The sequence below is a fragment of the Salvelinus alpinus genome, chromosome 3 (assembly GCF_045679555.1).
Source record: "Salvelinus alpinus chromosome 3, SLU_Salpinus.1, whole genome shotgun sequence".
Lineage (NCBI taxonomy): Eukaryota > Metazoa > Chordata > Actinopteri > Salmoniformes > Salmonidae > Salvelinus > Salvelinus alpinus.
Window position 1 is genome coordinate 110752883 of NC_092088.1, and position 17074 is coordinate 110769956.

The following is a 17074-nucleotide window of genomic DNA, read 5'->3' on the forward strand; positions in this document are numbered from 1 at the left end:
AAGACATGCAGTGAATATCAGTAAAATTTGGTTTAGTCCTTGCAAAAACCACATGAAGCAGTTTCTGTAGTGTAGTGGTTATCACGTTCGCTTAACACGCGAAAGGTCCCTGGTTCGAAACCGGGTGGAAACAGTGCTCTTTGACACATTCAGTAAGAACTGTATTTATAACAGTAAATAGTTGCTTTCATAAATGCCTTATTTTGGAAATTCAAATAAATGATGTGAATATCAGTAAAATTTGGTTTAGTCCTTGCAAAAATCACATGCAGCAGTTTCTGTAGTGTAGTGGTTATCACGTTCGCTTAACACGCGAAAGGTCCCCGGTTCGAAACCGGGTGGAAACAGTGCATTCTTTCATAAATGCCTTATTTTGGAAATTCAAATACATGCAGTGAATATCAGTAAAATTTGGTTTAGTCCTTGCAAAAACAACATGCAGCAGTTTCAGTAGTGTAGTGTTTATCACATTCGCTTCACAGGTGAAAGGTCCCCGGTTCGAAACCGGGTGGAAACAGTGCTCTTTGACACATTCAGTAAGAACTGTTTTTATAACAGTAAATAGTTGCTTTCATAAATGCCTTATTTTGGAAATTCAAATAAATGATGTGAATATCAGTAAAATTTGGTTTAGTCCTTGCAAAAACAACATGCAGCAGTTTCTGTAGTGTAGTGGTTATCACATTCGCTTCACACGCGAAAGGTCCCAGGTTTGAAACCGGGTGGAAACAGTGCTATTTGACACATTCAGTAAGAACTGTATTTATAACAGTGAATAGTTGCTTTCGCTTAACACGCGAAAGGTACCTGGATTGAAACCGGGTGGAAAAAGTGCTTTCTTTCATAAATGCCTTATTTTGGAAATTCAAATACATGCAGTGAATATCAGTAAAATTTGGTTTAGTCCTTGCAAAAACCACATGAAGCAGTTTCTGTAGTGTAGTGGTTATCACATTCGCTTCACACGCGAAAGGTCCCCGGTTCGAAACCGGGTGGAAACAGTGCTCTTTGACACATTCAGTAAGAACTGTATTTATAACAGATAATAATATTTTGGAAATTCAAATACATGCAGTGAATATCAGTAAAATTTGGTTTAGTCCTTGCAAAAACCACATGCAGTAGTTTCTGTAGTGTATTGGTTATCACATTCGCTTTACATGCGAAAGGTCCCCGGTTCGAAACTGGGTGGAAACACTGCTCTTTGACATATTCAGTAAGAACTGTATTTATAACAGTGAATAGTTGCTTTCATAAATTCCTTATTTTGGAAATTCAAATAAATGATGTGAATATCAGTAAAATTTGGTTTAGTCCTTGCAAAAACCACATACAGCAGTTTCTGTAGTGTAGTGGTTATCACGTTCGCTTAACACGTGAAAGGTCCCCGGTTTGAAACCGGGTGGAAAAAGTGCTTTCTTTCATAAATGCCTTATTTTGGAAATTCAAATACATGCAGTCAATATCAGTAAAATTTGGTTTAGTCCTTGCAAAAATTTATTTATAACAGTGAATAGTTGCTTTCATAAATGCCTTATTTTGGAAATTCAAAGACATGCAGTGAATATCAGTAAAATTTGGTTTAGTCCTTGCAAAAATCACATGCAGTAGTTTCTGTAGTGTAGTGGTTATCACATTCGCTTCACACGCGAAAGGTCCCCGGTTCGAAACCGGGTGGGAACAGTGCTCTTTGACACATTCAGTAAGAACTGTATTTATAACAGTGAATAGTTGCTTTCATAAATGCCTTATTTTGGAAATTCAAAGACATGCAGTGAATATCAGTAAAATTTGGTTTAGTCCTTGCAAAAACCACATGAAGCAGTTTCTGTAGTGTAGTGGTTATCACGTTCGCTTAACACGCGAAAGGTCCCTGGTTCGAAACCGGGTGGAAACAGTGCTCTTTGACACATTCAGTAAGAACTGTATTTATAACAGTAAATAGTTGCTTTCATAAATGCCTTATTTTGGAAATTCAAATAAATGATGTGAATATCAGTAAAATTTGGTTTAGTCCTTGCAAAAATCACATGCAGCAGTTTCTGTAGTGTAGTGGTTATCACGTTCGCTTAACACGCGAAAGGTCCCCGGTTCGAAACCGGGTGGAAACAGTGCATTCTTTCATAAATGCCTTATTTTGGAAATTCAAATACATGCAGTGAATATCAGTAAAATTTGGTTTAGTCCTTGCAAAAACAACATGCAGCAGTTTCAGTAGTGTAGTGTTTCTCACATTCGCTTCACAGGTGAAAGGTCCCCGGTTCGAAACCGGGTGGAAACAGTGCTCTTTGACACATTCAGTAAGAACTGTTTTTATAACAGTAAATAGTTGCTTTCATAAATGCCTTATTTTGGAAATTCAAATAAATGATGTGAATATCAGTAAAATTTGGTTTAGTCCTTGCAAAAACAACATGCAGCAGTTTCTGTAGTGTAGTGGTTATCACATTCGCTTCACACGCGAAAGGTCCCAGGTTTGAAACCGGGTGGAAACAGTGCTATTTGACACATTCAGTAAGAACTGTATTTATAACAGTGAATAGTTGCTTTCATAAATGCCTTATTTTGGAAAGTCAAATAAATGATGTGAATATCAGTAAAATTTGGTTTAGTCCTTGCAAAAACCACATGCAGCAGTTTCTGTAGTGTAGTGGTTATCACGTTCGCTTAACACGCGAAAGGTCCCCGGTTCAAAAACGGGTGGAAACAGTGCTCTTTGACACATTCAGTAAGAACTGTATTTATAACAGTGAATAGTTGCTTTCATAAATGCCTTTTTTTGGAAATTCAAAGACATGCAGTGAATATCAGTAAAATTTGGTTTAGACCTTGCAAAAACTACATGCAGCAGTTTCTGTAGTGTAGTGGTTATCACGTTCGCTTAACACGCGAAAGGTCCCTGGTTTGAAACCGGTTGGAAACAGTGCTTTCTTTCATAAATGCCTTATTTTGGAAATTCAAATACCTTGCAAAAACCACATGCAGCGATTTCTGTAATGTAGTGGTTATCACATTCGCTTCACACGCGAAAGGTCCCCGGTTCGAAACCGGTTGGAAACAGTGCTCTTTGACACATTCAGTAAGAACTGTATTTATAACAGATAATAATATTTTGGAAATTCAAATACATGCAGTGAATAGCAGTAAAATTTGGTTTAGTACTTGCAAAAATCACATGCGGCAGTTTCTGTAGTGTAGTGGTTATCAGGTTCGCTTTACACGCGAAAGGTCCCCGGTTCGAAACCCGGTGGAAACAGTGCTCTTTGACACATTCAGTAAGAACTGTATTTATAACAGTGAATAGTTGCTTTCATAAATGCCTTATTTTGGAAATTCAAAGACATGCAGTGAATATCAGTAAAATTTGGTTTAGTCCTTGCAAAAATCACATGCAGTAGTTTCTGTAGTGTAGTGGTTATCACATTCGCTTCACACGCGAAAGGTCCCCGGTTCGAAACCGGGTGGGAACAGTGCTCTTTGACACATTCAGTAAGAACTGTATTTATAACAGATAATAATATTTTGGAAATTCAAATACATGCAGTGAATAGCAGTAAAATTTGGTTTAGTACTTGCAAAAATCACATGCGGCAGTTTCTGTAGTGTAGTGGTTATCACGTTCGCTTTACACGCGAAAGGTCCCCGGTTCGAAACCGGGTGGAAACAGTGCTCTTTGACACATTCAGTAAGAACTGTATTTATAACAGTGAATAGTTGCTTTCATAAATGCCATATTTTGGAAATTCAATTAAATGATGTGAATATCAGTAAAACATGCAGCAGTTTCTGTAGTGTAGTGGTTATCACGTTCGCTTAACACGCGAAAGGTCCCTGGTTCGAAATCGGGTGGAAACAGTGCATTCTTTCGTAAATGCCTTATGTTGGAAATTCAAATACATGCAGTGAATACCAGTAAAATTTGGTTTAGTCCTTGCAAAAATCACATGCAGCAGTGTCTGTAGTGTAGTGGTTATCACGTTTGCTTTACACGCGAAAGGTCCCTGGTTCGAAACCGGGTGGAAACAGTGCTCTTTGACACATTCAGTAAGAACTGTATTTATAACAGTAAATAGTTGCTTTCATAAATGCCTAATTTTGGAAATTCAAATAAATGATGTGAATATCAGTAAAATTTGGTTTAGTCCTTGCAAAAATCACATGCAGTAGTTTCTGTAGTGTAGTGGTTATCACGTTCGCTTCACAGGCGAAAGGTCCCCGGTTCGAAACCGGGTGGAAACAGTGCTCTTTGACACATTCAGTAAGAACTGTCTTTATAACAGTAAATAGTTGCTTTCATAAATGCCTTATTTTGGAAATTCAAATAAATGATGTGAATATCAGTAAAATTTGGTTTAGTCCTTGCAAAAACCACATGCAGCAGTTTCTGTAGTGTAGTGGTTATCACATTTGCTTCACATGCGAAAGGTCCCTGGTTCGAAACCGGGTGGAAACAGTGCTCTTTGACACATTCAGTAAGAACTGTATTTATAACAGTGAATAGTTGCTTTCATAAATGCCTTATTTTGGAAATTCAAAGACATGCAGTGAATATCAGTAAAATTTGGTTTAGTCCTTGCAAAAACCACATGAAGCAGTTTCTGTAGTGTAGTGGTTATCACGTTCGCTTAACACGCGAAAGGTCCCTGGTTCGAAACCGGGTGGAAACAGTGCTCTTTGACACATTCAGTAAGAATTGTATTTATAACAGTAAATAGTTGCTTTCATAAATGCCTTATTTTGGAAATTCAAATATATGATGTGAATATCAGTAAAATTTGGTTTAGTCCTTGCAAAAATCACATGCAGCAGTTTCTGTAGTGTAGTGGTTATCACGTTCGCTTAACACGCGAAAGGTCCCCGGTTCGAAACCGGGTGGAAACAGTGCATTCTTTCATAAATGCCTTATTTTGGAAATTCAAATACATGCAGTGAATATCAGTAAAATTTGGTTTAGTCCTTGCAAAAACAACATGCAGCAGTTTCAGTAGTGTAGTGTTTATCACATTCGCTTCACAGGCGAAAGGTCCCCGGTTCGAAACCGGTTGGAAACAGTGCTCTTTGACACATTCAGTAAGAACTGTTTTTATAACAGTAAATAGTTGCTTTCATAAATGCCTTATTTTGGAAATTCAAATAATGATGTGAATATCAGTAAAATTTGGTTTAGTCCTTGCAAAAACAACATGCAGCAGTTTCTGTAGTGTAGTGGTTATCACATTCGCTTCACACGCGAAAGGTCCCAGGTTTGAAACCGGGTGGAAACAGTGCTCTTTGACACATTCAGTAAGAACTGTATTTATAACAGTGAATAGTTGCTTTCATAAATATAACAGATAATAATATTTTGGAAATTCAAATACATGCAGTGAATAGCAGTAAAATTTGGTTTAGTCCTTGCAAAAATCACATGCAGCAGTTTCTGTAGTGTAGTGGTTATCACGTTCGCTTAACACGCGAAAGGTCCCCGGTTCGAAACCGGGTGGAAACAGTGCATTCTTTCATAAATGCCTTATTTTGGAAATTCAAATACATGCAGTGAATATCAGTAAAATTTGGTTTAGTCCTTGCAAAAATCACATGCAGCAGTTTCTGTAGTGTAGTGGTTATCACGTTCGCTTAACACGCGAAAGGTCCCCGGTTCGAAAACGGGTGGAAACAGTGCTCTTTGACACATTCAGTAAGAACTGTATTTATAACAGTGAATAGTTGCTTTCATAAATGCCTTATTTTGGAAATTCAAATAAATGATGTGAATATCAGTAAAATTTGGTTTAGTCCTTGCAAAAATCACATGCAGCAGTTTCTGTAGTGTAGTGGTTATCACGTGCGCTTAACACGCGAAAGGTCCCTGGTTTGAAACCGGGTGGAAAAAGTGCTTTCTTTCATAAATGCCTTATTTTGGAAATTCAAATACATGCAGTGAATATCAGTAAAATTTGGTTTAGTCCTTGCAAAAACCACATGAAGCAGTTTCTGTAGTGTAGTGGTTATCACGTTCGCTTAACACGCGAAAGGTCCCTGGTTCGAAACCGGGTGGAAACAGTGCTCTTTGACACATTCAGTAAGAATTGTATTTATAACAGTAAATAGTTGCTTTCATAAATGCCTTATTTTGGAAATTCAAATAAATGATGTGAATATCAGTAAAATTTGGTTTAGTCCTTGCAAAAATCACATGCAGCAGTTTCTGTAGTGTAGTGGTTATCACGTTCGCTTAACACGCGAAAGGTCCCCGGTTCGAAACCGGGTGGAAACAGTGCATTCTTTCATAAATGCCTTATTTTGGAAATTCAAATACATGCAGTGAATATCAGTAAAATTTGGTTTAGTCCTTGCAAAAACAACATGCAGCAGTTTCAGTAGTGTAGTGTTTATCACATTCGCTTCACAGGCGAAAGGTCCCCGGTTCAAAACCGGTTGGAAACAGTGCTCTTTGACACATTCAGTAAGAACTGTTTTTATAACAGTAAATAGTTGCTTTCATAAATGCCTTATTTTGGAAATTCAAATAAATGATGTGAATATCAGTAAAATTTGGTTTAGTCCTTGCAAAAACAACATGCAGCAGTTTCTGTAGTGTAGTGGTTATCACATTCGCTTCACACGCGAAAGGTCCCAGGTTTGAAACCGGGTGGAAACAGTGCTCTTTGACACATTCAGTAAGAACTGTATTTATAACAGTGAATAGTTGCTTTCATAAATATAACAGATAATAATATTTTGGAAATTCAAATACATGCAGTGAATAGCAGTAAAATTTGGTTTAGTCCTTGCAAAAATCACATGCAGCAGTTTCTGTAGTGTAGTGGTTATCACGTTCGCTTAACACGCGAAAGGTCCCCGGTTCGAAACCGGGTGGAAACAGTGCATTCTTTCATAAATGCCTTATTTTGGAAATTCAAATACATGCAGTGAATATCAGTAAAATTTGGTTTAGTCCTTGCAAAAATCACATGCAGCAGTTTCTGTAGTGTAGTGGTTATCACGTTCGCTTAACACGCGAAAGGTCCCCGGTTCGAAAACGGGTGGAAACAGTGCTCTTTGACACATTCAGTAAGAACTGTATTTATAACAGTGAATAGTTGCTTTCATAAATGCCTTATTTTGGAAATTCAAATAAATGATGTGAATATCAGTAAAATTTGGTTTAGTCCTTGCAAAAATCACATGCAGCAGTTTCTGTAGTGTAGTGGTTATCACGTTCGCTTAACACGCGAAAGGTCCCTGGTTTGAAACCGGGTGGAAAAAGTGCTTTCTTTCATAAATGCCTTATTTTGGAAATTCAAATACATGCAGTGAATATCAGTAAAATTTGGTTTAGTCCTTGCAAAAATCACATTAAGCAGTTTCTGTAGTGTAGTGGTTATCACATTCGCTTCACAGGCGAAAGGTCCCCGGTTCGAAACCGGTTGGAAACAGTGCTCTTTGACACATTCAGTAAGAACTGTTTTTATAACAATAAATAGTTGCTTTCATAAATGCCTTATTTTGGAAATTCAAATAAATGATGTGAATATCAGTAAAATTTGGTTTAGTCCTTGCAAAAACAACATGCAGCAGTTTCTGTAGTGTAGTGGTTATCACATTCGCTTCACACGCGAAAGGTCCCAGGTTTGAAACCGGGTGGAAACAGTGCTCTTTGACACATTCAGTAAGAACTGTATTTATAACAGTGAATAGTTGCTTTCATAAATATAACAGATAATAATATTTTGGAAATTCAAATACATGCAGTGAATAGCAGTAAAATTTGGTTTAGTCCTTGCAAAAATCACATGCAGCAGTTTCTGTAGTGTAGTGGTTATCACGTTCGCTTAACACGCGAAAGGTCCCCGGTTCGAAACCGGGTGGAAACAGTGCATTCTTTCATAAATGCCTTATTTTGGAAATTCAAATACATGCAGTGAATATCAGTAAAATTTGGTTTAGTCCTTGCAAAAATCACATGCAGCAGTTTCTGTAGTGTAGTGGTTATCACGTTCGCTTAACACGCGAAAGGTCCCCGGTTCGAAAACGGGTGGAAACAGTGCTCTTTGACACATTCAGTAAGAACTGTATTTATAACAGTGAATAGTTGCTTTCATAAATGCCTTATTTTGGAAATTCAAATAAATGATGTGAATATCAGTAAAATTTGGTTTAGTCCTTGCAAAAATCACATGCAGCAGTTTCTGTAGTGTAGTGGTTATCACATTCGCTTCACACGCGAAAGGTCCCTGGTTTGAAACCGGGTGGAAAAAGTGCTTTCTTTCATAAATGCCTTATTTTGGAAATTCAAATACATGCAGTGAATATCAGTAAAATTTGGTTTAGTCCTTGCAAAAATCACATTAAGCAGTTTCTGTAGTGTAGTGGTTATCACATTCGCTTCACACGCGAAAGGTCCCCGGTTCGAAACCGGGTGGGAACAGTGCTCTTTGACACATTCAGTAAGAACTGTATTTATAACAGATAATAATATTTTGGAAATTCAAATACATGCAGTGAATAGCAGTAAAATTTGGTTTAGTACTTGCAAAAATCACATGCGGCAGTTTCTGTAGTGTAGTGGTTATTACGTTCGCTTTACACGCGAAAGGTCCCCGGTTCGAAACCGGGTGGAAACAGTGCTCTTTGACACATTCAGTAAGAACTGTATTTATAACAGTGAATAGTTGCTTTCATAAATGCCTTATTTTGGAAATTCAAATAAATGATGTGAATATCAGTAAAACATGCAGCAGTTTCTGTAGTGTAGTGGTTATCACATTCGCTTTACAGGCGAAAGGTCCCCGGTTTGAAACCGGGTGGAAACAGTGTTCTTTGACACATTCAGTAAGAACTGTATTTATAACAGTGAATAGTTGCTTTCATAAATGCCTTATTTTGGAAATTCAAAGACATGCAGTGAATATCAGTAAAATTTGGTTTAGTCCTTGCAAAAACCACATGAAGCAGTTTCTGTAGTGTAGTGGTTATCACGTTCGCTTAACACGCGAAAGGTCCCTGGTTCGAAACCGGGTGGAAATAGTGCTCTTTGACACATTCAGTAAGAACTGTATTTATAACAGTAAATAGTTGCTTTCATAAATGCCTTATTTTGGAAATTCAAATACATGCAGTGAATATCAGTAAAATTTGGTTTAGTCCTTGCAAAAACAACATGCAGCAGTTTCAGTAGTGTAGTGGTTATCACATTCGCTTCACAGGCGAAAGGTCCCCGGTTCGAAACCGGGTGGAAACAGTGCTCTTTGACACATTCAGTAAGAACTGTATTTATAACAGTAAATAGTTGCTTTCATAAATGCCTTATTTTGGAAATTCAAATAAATGATGTGAATATCAGTAAAATTTGGTTTAGTCCTTGCAAAAATCACATGCAGTAGTTTCTGTAGTGTAGTGGTTATCACGTTCGCTTCACAGGCGAAAGGTCCCCGGTTAGAAACCGGGTGGAAACAGTGCTCTTTGACACATTCAGTAAGAACTGTATTTATAACAGTAAATAGTTGCTTTCATAAATGCCTTATTTTGGAAATTCAAATAAATGATGTGAATATCAGTAAAATTTGGTTTAGTCCTTGCAAAAACCACATGCAGCAGTTTCTGTAGTGTAGTGGTTATCACATTCGCTTCACACGCGAAAGGTCCCCGGTTTGAAACCGGGTGGAAACAGTGCTCTTTGACACATTCAGTAAGAACTGTATTTATAACAGTGAATAGTTGCTTTCATAAATGCCTTATTTTGGAAATTCAAAGACATGCAGTGAATATCAGTAAAATTTGGTTCAGTCCTTGCAAAAATCACATGCGGCAGTTTCTGTAGTGTAGTGGTTATCACGTTCGCTTAACACGCGAAAGGTCCCCGGTTTGAAATAGGGTGGAAACAGTGAATTCTTTCATAAATACCTTATTTTGGAAATTCAAATACATGCAGTGAATATCAGTAAAATTTGGTTTAGTCCTTGCAAAAACCACATGCAGCAGTTTCTGTAGTGTAGTGGTTATCACATTCGCTTCACACGCAAAAGGTCCCCGGTTCGAAACCGGGTGGAAACAGTGCTCTTTGACACATTCAGTAAGAACTGTTTTTATAACAGTGAATAGTTGCTTTCATAAATGCCTTATTTTGGAAATTCAAATAAATGATGTGAATATCAGTAAAATTTGGTTTAGTCCTTGCAAAAACCACATGCAGCAGTTTCTGTAGTGTAGTGGTTATCACGTTCGCTTAACACGCGAAAGGTCCCCGGTTCAAAAACGGGTGGAAACAGTGCTCTTTGACACATTCAGTAAGAACTGTATTTATAACAGTGAATAGTTGCTTTCATAAATGATTTATTTTGGAAATTCAAACACATGCAGTGAATATCAGTAAAATTTGGTTTAGACCTTGCAAAAACTACATGCAGCAGTTTCTGTAGTGTAGTGGTTATCACATTTGCTTCACACACGAAAGGTCCTCGGTTCAAAACAGGGTGGAAACAGTGCTCATTGACACATTCAGTAAGAACTGTAATTATAACAGTGAATAGTTGCTTTCATAAATGCCTTATTTTGGAAATTCAAAGACATGCAGTGAATATCAGTAAAATTTGGTTTAGTCCTTGCAAAAATCACATGCAGCAGTTTCTGTAGTGAAGTGGTTATCACGTTCGCTTAACACGCGAAAGGTCCCTGGTTTGAAACCGGGTGGAAAACGTGCTTTCTTTCATAAATGCCTTATTTTGGAAATTCAAATACCTTGCAAAAACCACATGCAGCGATTTCTGTAATGTAGTGGTTATCACATTCGCTTCACACGCGAAAGGTCCCCGGTTCGAAACCGGGTGGAAACAGTGCTCTTTGACACATTCAGTAAGAACTGTATTTATAACAGATAATAATATTTTGGAAATTCAAATACATGCAGTGAATAGCAGTAAAATTTGGTTTAGTACTTGCAAAAATCACATGCGGCAGTTTCTGTAGTGTAGTGGTTATCACGTTCGCTTTACACGCGAAAGGTCCCCGGTTCGAAACCGGGTGGAAACAGTGCTCTTTGACACATTCAGTAAGAACTGTATTTATAACAGTGAATAGTTGCTTTCATAAATGCCTTATTTTGGAAATTCAAATAAATGATGTGAATATCAGTAAAATTTGGTTTAGTCCTTGCAAAAATCACATGCAGTAGTTTCTGTAGTGTAGTGGTTATCACGTTCGCTTCACAGGCGAAAGGTCCCCGGTTAGAAACCGGGTGGAAACAGTGCTCTTTGACACATTCAGTAAGAACTGTATTTATAACAGTAAATAGTTGCTTTCATAAATGCCTTATTTTGGAAATTCAAATAAATGATGTGAATATCAGTAAAATTTGGTTTAGTCCTTGCAAAAACCACATGCAGCAGTTTCTGTAGTGTAGTGGTTATCACATTCGCTTCACACGCGAAAGGTCCCCGGTTTGAAACCGGGTGGAAACAGTGCTCTTTGACACATTCAGTAAGAACTGTATTTATAACAGTGAATAGTTGCTTTCATAAATGCCTTATTTTGGAAATTCAAAGACATGCAGTGAATATCAGTAAAATTTGGTTCAGTCCTTGCAAAAATCACATGCGGCAGTTTCTGTAGTGTAGTGGTTATCACGTTCGCTTAACACGCGAAAGGTCCCCGGTTTGAAATAGGGTGGAAACAGTGAATTCTTTCATAAATACCTTATTTTGGAAATTCAAATACATGCAGTGAATATCAGTAAAATTTGGTTTAGTCCTTGCAAAAACCACATGCAGCAGTTTCTGTAGTGTAGTGGTTATCACATTCGCTTCACACGCAAAAGGTCCCCGGTTCGAAACCGGGTGGAAACAGTGCTCTTTGACACATTCAGTAAGAACTGTTTTTATAACAGTGAATAGTTGCTTTCATAAATGCCTTATTTTGGAAATTCAAATAAATGATGTGAATATCAGTAAAATTTGGTTTAGTCCTTGCAAAAACCACATGCAGCAGTTTCTGTAGTGTAGTGGTTATCACGTTCGCTTAACACGCGAAAGGTCCCCGGTTCAAAAACGGGTGGAAACAGTGCTCTTTGACACATTCAGTAAGAACTGTATTTATAACAGTGAATAGTTGCTTTCATAAATGATTTATTTTGGAAATTCAAACACATGCAGTGAATATCAGTAAAATTTGGTTTAGACCTTGCAAAAACTACATGCAGCAGTTTCTGTAGTGTAGTGGTTATCACATTTGCTTCACACACGAAAGGTCCTCGGTTCAAAACAGGGTGGAAACAGTGCTCATTGACACATTCAGTAAGAACTGTAATTATAACAGTGAATAGTTGCTTTCATAAATGCCTTATTTTGGAAATTCAAAGACATGCAGTGAATATCAGTAAAATTTGGTTTAGTCCTTGCAAAAATCACATGCAGCAGTTTCTGTAGTGAAGTGGTTATCACGTTCGCTTAACACGCGAAAGGTCCCTGGTTTGAAACCGGGTGGAAAACGTGCTTTCTTTCATAAATGCCTTATTTTGGAAATTCAAATACCTTGCAAAAACCACATGCAGCGATTTCTGTAATGTAGTGGTTATCACATTCGCTTCACACGCGAAAGGTCCCCGGTTCGAAACCGGGTGGAAACAGTGCTCTTTGACACATTCAGTAAGAACTGTATTTATAACAGATAATAATATTTTGGAAATTCAAATACATGCAGTGAATAGCAGTAAAATTTGGTTTAGTACTTGCAAAAATCACATGCGGCAGTTTCTGTAGTGTAGTGGTTATCACGTTCGCTTTACACGCGAAAGGTCCCCGGTTCGAAACCGGGTGGAAACAGTGCTCTTTGACACATTCAGTAAGAACTGTATTTATAACAGTGAATAGTTGCTTTCATAAATGCCTTATTTTGGAAATTCAAAGACATGCAGTGAATATCAGTAAAATTTGGTTTAGTCCTTGCAAAAATCACATGCAGCAGTTTCTGTAGTGTAGTGGTTATCACGTTCGCTTAACATGCGAAAGGTCCCCGGTTCGAAACCGGGTGGAAACAGTGCATTCTTTCATAAATGCCTTATTTTCGAAATTCAAATACATGCAGTGAATATCAGTCAAATTTGGTTTAGTCCTTGCAAAAATCACATGCAGCAGTTTCTGTAGTGTAGTGGTTATCACGTTCGCTTAACACGTGAAAGGTCCCCGGTTCGAAACCGGGTGGAAACAGTGCTCTTTGAACACATTCAGTAAGAACTGTATTTATAACAGTGAATAGTTGCTTTCATAAATGCCTTATTTTGGAAATTCAAAGACATGCAGTGAATATCAGTAAAATTTGGTTTAGTCCTTGCAAAAATCACATGCAGCAGTTTCTGTAGTGTAGTGGTTATCACGTTCGCTTAACACGCGAAAGGTCCCCGGTTCGAAACCGGGTGGAAACAGTGCTCTTTGACACATTCAGTAAGAACTGTATTTATAACAGTGAATAGTTGCTTTCATAAATGCCTTATTTTGGAAATTCAAAGACATGCAGTGAATATCAGTAAAATTTGGTTTAGACCTTGCAAAAACCACATGCAGCAGTTTCTGTAGTGTAGTGGTTATCACGTTCGCTTAACACGCGAAAGGTCCCCGGTTCGAAACCGGGTGGAAACAGTGCATTCTTTCATAAATGCCTTATTTTGGAAATTCAAATACATGCAGTGAATATCAGTAAAATTTGGTTTAGTCCTTGCAAAAACAACATGCAGCAGTTTCAGTAGTGTAGTGGTTATCACATTCGCTTCACAGGCGAAAGGTCCCCGGTTCGAAACCGGGTGGAAACAGTGCTCTTTGAAACATTCAGTAAGAACTGTTTTTATAACAGTAAATAGTTGCTTTCATAAATGCCTTATTTTGGAAATTCAAATAAATGATGTGAATATCAGTAAAATTTGGTTTAGTCCTTGCAAAAACAACATGCAGCAGTTTCTGTAGTGTAGTGGTTATCACATTCGCTTCACACGCGAAAGGTCCCCGGTTTGAAACCGGGTGGAAACAGTGCTCTTTGACACATTCAGTAAGAACTGTATTTATAACAGTGAATAGTTGCTTTCATAAATATAACAGATAATAATATTTTGGAAATTCAAATACATGCAGTGAATAGCAGTAAAATTTGGTTTAGTCCTTGCAAAAATCACATGCAGCAGTTTCTGTAGTGTAGTGGTTATCACGTTCGCTTAACACGCGAAAGGTCCCTGGTTTGAAACCGGGTGGAAAAAGTGCTTTCTTTCATAAATGCCTTATTTTGGAAATTCAAATACATGCAGTGAATATCAGTAAAATTTGGTTTAGTCCTTGCAAAAATCACATTAAGCAGTTTCTGTAGTGTAGTGGTTATCACATTCGCTTCACACGCAAAAGGTCCCCGGTTCGAAACTGGGTGGAAACAGTGCTCTTTGACACATTCAGTAAGAACTGTATTTATAACAGTGAATAGTTGCTTTCATAAATGCCTTATTTTGGAAATTCAAATAAATGATGTGAATATCAGTAAAATTTGGTTTAGTCCTTGCAAAAACCACATGCAGCAGTTTATGTAGTGTAGTGGTTATCACGTTCGCTTAACACGCGAAAGGTCCCCGGTTCAAAAACGGGTGGAAACAGTGCTCTTTGACACATTCAGTAAGAACTGTATTTATAACAGTGAATAGTTGCTTTCATAAATGATTTATTTTGGAAATTCAAACACATGCAGTGAATATCAGTAAAATTTGGTTTAGACCTTGCAAAAACTACATGCAGCAGTTTCTGTAGTGTAGTGGTTATCACATTTGCTTCACACACGAAAGGTCCTCGGTTCAAAACAGGGTGGAAACAGTGCTCATTGACACATTCAGTAAGAACTGTAATTATAACAGTGAATAGTTGCTTTCATAAATGCCTTATTTTGGAAATTCAAAGACATGCAGTGAATATCAGTAAAATTTGGTTTAGTCCTTGCAAAAATCACATGCAGCAGTTTCTGTAGTGAAGTGGTTATCACGTTCGCTTAACACGCGAAAGGTCCCTGGTTTGAAACCGGGTGGAAAACGTGCTTTCTTTCATAAATGCCTTATTTTGGAAATTCAAATACCTTGCAAAAACCACATGCAGCGATTTCTGTAATGTAGTGGTTATCACATTCGCTTCACACGCGAAAGGTCCCCGGTTCGAAACCGGGTGGAAACAGTGCTCTTTGACACATTCAGTAAGAACTGTATTTATAACAGATAATAATATTTTGGAAATTCAAATACATGCAGTGAATAGCAGTAAAATTTGGTTTAGTACTTGCAAAAATCACATGCGGCAGTTTCTGTAGTGTAGTGGTTATCATGTTCGCTTTACACGCGAAAGGTCCCCGGTTCGAAACCGGGTGGAAACAGTGCTCTTTGACACATTCAGTAAGAACTGTATTTATAACAGTGAATAGTTGCTTTCATAAATGCCTTATTTTGGAAATTCAAAGACATGCAGTGAATATCAGTAAAATTTGGTTTAGTCCTTGCAAAAATCACATGCAGCAGTTTCTGTAGTGTAGTGGTTATCACGTTCGCTTAACATGCGAAAGGTCCCCTGTTCGAAACCGGGTGGAAACAGTGCATTCTTTCATAAATGCCTTATTTTCGAAATTCAAATACATGCAGTGAATATCAGTCAAATTTGGTTTAGTCCTTGCAAAAATCACATGCAGCAGTTTCTGTAGTGTAGTGGTTATCACGTTCGCTTAACACGTGAAAGGTCCCCGGTTCGAAACCGGGTGGAAACAGTGCTCTTTGAACACATTCAGTAAGAACTGTATTTATAACAGTGAATAGTTGCTTTCATAAATGCCTTATTTTGGAAATTCAAAGACATGCAGTGAATATCAGTAAAATTTGGTTTAGTCCTTGCAAAAATCACATACAGCAGTTTCTGTAGTGTAGTGGTTATCACGTTCGCTTAACACGCGAAAGGTCCCCGGTTCGAAAACGGGTGGAAACAGTGCTCTTTGACACATTCAGTAAGAACTGTATTTATAACAGTGAATAGTTGCTTTCATAAATGCCTTATTTTGGAAATTCAAATAAATGATGTGAATATCAGTAAAATTTGGTTTAGTACTTGCAAAAACCGCATGCAGCAGTTTCTGTAGTGTAGTGGTTATCACATTAGCTTAACACGCGAAAGGTCCCCGGTTCGAAATAGGGTGGAAACAGTGCATTCTTTCATAAATGCCTTATTTTGGAAATTCAAATACATGCAGTGAATATCAGTAAAATTTGGTTTAGACCTTGCAAAAACCACATGCAGCAGTTTCTGTAGTGTAGTGGTTATCACGTTCGCTTAACACGCGAAAGGTCCCCGGTTCGAAATAGGGTGGAAACAGTGCATTCTTTCATAAATGCCTTATTTTGGAAATTCAAATACATGCAGTGAATATCAGTAAAATTTGGTTTAGTCCTTGCAAAAATCACATGAAGCAGTTTCTGTAGTGTAGTGGTTATCACATTTGCTTCACACGCGAAAGGTCCCCGGTTCGAAACCGGGTGGAAACAGTGCTCTTTGACACATTCAGTAAGAACTGTATTTATAACAGATAATAATATTTTGGAAATTCAAATACATGCAGTGAATAGCAGTAAAATTTGGTTTAGTCCTTGCAAAAATCACATGCGGCAGTTTCTGTAGTGTAGTGGTTATCACGTTCGCTTTACACGCGAAAGGTCCCCGGTTCGAAACCGGGTGGAAACAGTGCTCTTTGACACATTCAGTAAGAACTGTATTTATAACAGTAAATAGTTGCTTTCATAAATGCCTAATTTTGGAAATTCAAATAAATGATGTGAATATCAGTAAAATTTGGTTTAGTCCTTGCAAAAATCACATGCAGTAGTTTCTGTAGTGTAGTGGTTATCACGTTCGCTTCACAGGCGAAAGGTCCCCGGTTCGAAACCGGGTGGAAACAGTGCTCTTTGACACATTCAGTAAGAACTGTATTTATAACAGTAAATAGTTGCTTTCATAAATGCCTTATTTTGGAAATTCAAATAAATGATGTGAATATCAGTAAAATTTGGTTTAGTCCTTGCAAAAACCACATGCAGCAGTTTCTG

The 17074-nt window shown here is 37.6% G+C and overlaps 13 non-coding genes across 13 annotated transcripts; all 13 read left to right on the plus strand.

The window, feature by feature from the left end:
* The first annotated feature begins 274 nt into the window (after positions 1-274).
* trnav-aac (transfer RNA valine (anticodon AAC)) lies at positions 275-347 on the plus strand. Its single transcript has one exon. It is a non-coding gene; the product is annotated as a tRNA-Val (tRNA).
* A 1691-nt stretch (positions 348-2038) lies between these two features.
* trnav-aac (transfer RNA valine (anticodon AAC)) lies at positions 2039-2111 on the plus strand. The gene has a single exon. It is a non-coding gene; the product is annotated as a tRNA-Val (tRNA).
* Positions 2112-3593: 1482 nt separating this feature from the next.
* trnav-uac (transfer RNA valine (anticodon UAC)) lies at positions 3594-3666 on the plus strand. The gene has a single exon. It is a non-coding gene; the product is annotated as a tRNA-Val (tRNA).
* A 1142-nt stretch (positions 3667-4808) lies between these two features.
* Positions 4809-4881, plus strand: trnav-aac (transfer RNA valine (anticodon AAC)). Its single transcript has one exon. It is a non-coding gene; the product is annotated as a tRNA-Val (tRNA).
* A 534-nt stretch (positions 4882-5415) lies between these two features.
* Positions 5416-5488, plus strand: trnav-aac (transfer RNA valine (anticodon AAC)). Its single transcript has one exon. It is a non-coding gene; the product is annotated as a tRNA-Val (tRNA).
* A 695-nt stretch (positions 5489-6183) lies between these two features.
* Positions 6184-6256, plus strand: trnav-aac (transfer RNA valine (anticodon AAC)). The gene has a single exon. It is a non-coding gene; the product is annotated as a tRNA-Val (tRNA).
* A 535-nt stretch (positions 6257-6791) lies between these two features.
* Positions 6792-6864, plus strand: trnav-aac (transfer RNA valine (anticodon AAC)). Its single transcript has one exon. It is a non-coding gene; the product is annotated as a tRNA-Val (tRNA).
* Positions 6865-7783: 919 nt separating this feature from the next.
* On the plus strand, positions 7784-7856 carry trnav-aac (transfer RNA valine (anticodon AAC)). Its single transcript has one exon. It is a non-coding gene; the product is annotated as a tRNA-Val (tRNA).
* A 3081-nt stretch (positions 7857-10937) lies between these two features.
* trnav-uac (transfer RNA valine (anticodon UAC)) lies at positions 10938-11010 on the plus strand. Its single transcript has one exon. It is a non-coding gene; the product is annotated as a tRNA-Val (tRNA).
* Positions 11011-12724: 1714 nt separating this feature from the next.
* Positions 12725-12797, plus strand: trnav-uac (transfer RNA valine (anticodon UAC)). Its single transcript has one exon. It is a non-coding gene; the product is annotated as a tRNA-Val (tRNA).
* A 526-nt stretch (positions 12798-13323) lies between these two features.
* trnav-aac (transfer RNA valine (anticodon AAC)) lies at positions 13324-13396 on the plus strand. Its single transcript has one exon. It is a non-coding gene; the product is annotated as a tRNA-Val (tRNA).
* A 141-nt stretch (positions 13397-13537) lies between these two features.
* On the plus strand, positions 13538-13610 carry trnav-aac (transfer RNA valine (anticodon AAC)). The gene has a single exon. It is a non-coding gene; the product is annotated as a tRNA-Val (tRNA).
* A 3029-nt stretch (positions 13611-16639) lies between these two features.
* Positions 16640-16712, plus strand: trnav-uac (transfer RNA valine (anticodon UAC)). Its single transcript has one exon. It is a non-coding gene; the product is annotated as a tRNA-Val (tRNA).
* The last annotated feature ends 362 nt before the right edge of the window (positions 16713-17074 follow it).